Source organism: Cucurbita maxima, unplaced genomic scaffold, assembly GCF_002738345.1.
Source record: "Cucurbita maxima cultivar Rimu unplaced genomic scaffold, Cmax_1.0 Cma_Scf04230, whole genome shotgun sequence".
Classification (NCBI taxonomy): domain Eukaryota; kingdom Viridiplantae; phylum Streptophyta; class Magnoliopsida; order Cucurbitales; family Cucurbitaceae; genus Cucurbita; species Cucurbita maxima.
This window is the reverse complement of record NW_019276246.1, coordinates 1-879: the sequence shown is the minus strand read 5'-3', so window position 1 is coordinate 879 and position 879 is coordinate 1. Positions and strand designations below refer to the sequence as shown.

The following is an 879-nucleotide window of genomic DNA, read 5'->3' as shown; positions in this document are numbered from 1 at the left end:
GCCTCGTGGTGCGACAGGGTCCGAGCGCAACGGGGCTCTCACCCTCTCTGGCGCCCCCTTCCAGGGGACTTGTGCCCGGTCCGTCGCTGAGGACGCTTCTCCAGACTACAATTCGAACGCCGAGGGCGCCCGATTCTCAAGCTGGGATCTTCCCGGTTCGCTCGCCGTTACTAAGAGAATCCTTGTAAGTTTCTTTTCCTCCGCTTACTAATATGCTTAAACTCAGCGGGTAGTCCCGCCTGACCTGGGGTCGCGTCGAGAGCATCGTCTTTGGGGACAATGTTCAAAGGGTCGACGTGACATTCCTCCCTCGCCCACCAATAGGAGGCGCGCAAGCTGAGATCGAGACGCGGTACCGAGGTTGAATCAACCACCGTAGCGTCACGACAGCAGATGCCGAGGACTCAATTTTAAGCCATTCGTGCGACGGCGCACACGGGAGGCCAACATGTGCCCCCGCCAGTGCAACAAACCCAAGCGGTTGTTGTTGCATGTGGGGGGCAGCGATGCGTGACGCCCAGGCAGACGTGCCCTCGGCCAGAAGGCTCCGGGCGCAACTTGCGTTCAAAGACTCGGTGGTTCGCAGGATCCTGCAATTCACACCAAGTATCGCATTTCGCTACGTTCTTCATCGATGCGAGAGCCGAGATATCCGTTGCCGAGAGTCGTTGTGAATAAGTAATACGACAAGAATGCTTTGCCCCCCGCACACCGAGACCGGGGCAAGGGGAAAGCTTATTCGTTTCAGATCGTTGGCGCGACTTGCGCCGGTTTTGGTTTGGGCATCAGAGGGTGCACGAATGCTCCCCCCGACACAAAAGAGTTGGCAAACACGTTCGCGGGTCGTTTGGTGTTTAGGCATCGACAATGATCCTTCCG

General features: G+C 57.8%; 1 non-coding gene across 1 annotated transcript; it reads right to left on the bottom strand.

Annotated features, from left to right (window-relative positions):
* Positions 1-511: 511 nt before the first annotated feature.
* LOC111475975 lies at positions 512-667 on the bottom strand. Its single transcript, XR_002716820.1, has one exon. It is a non-coding gene; the product is annotated as a 5.8S ribosomal RNA (ribosomal RNA).
* Between the last annotated feature and the right edge of the window lie 212 nt (positions 668-879).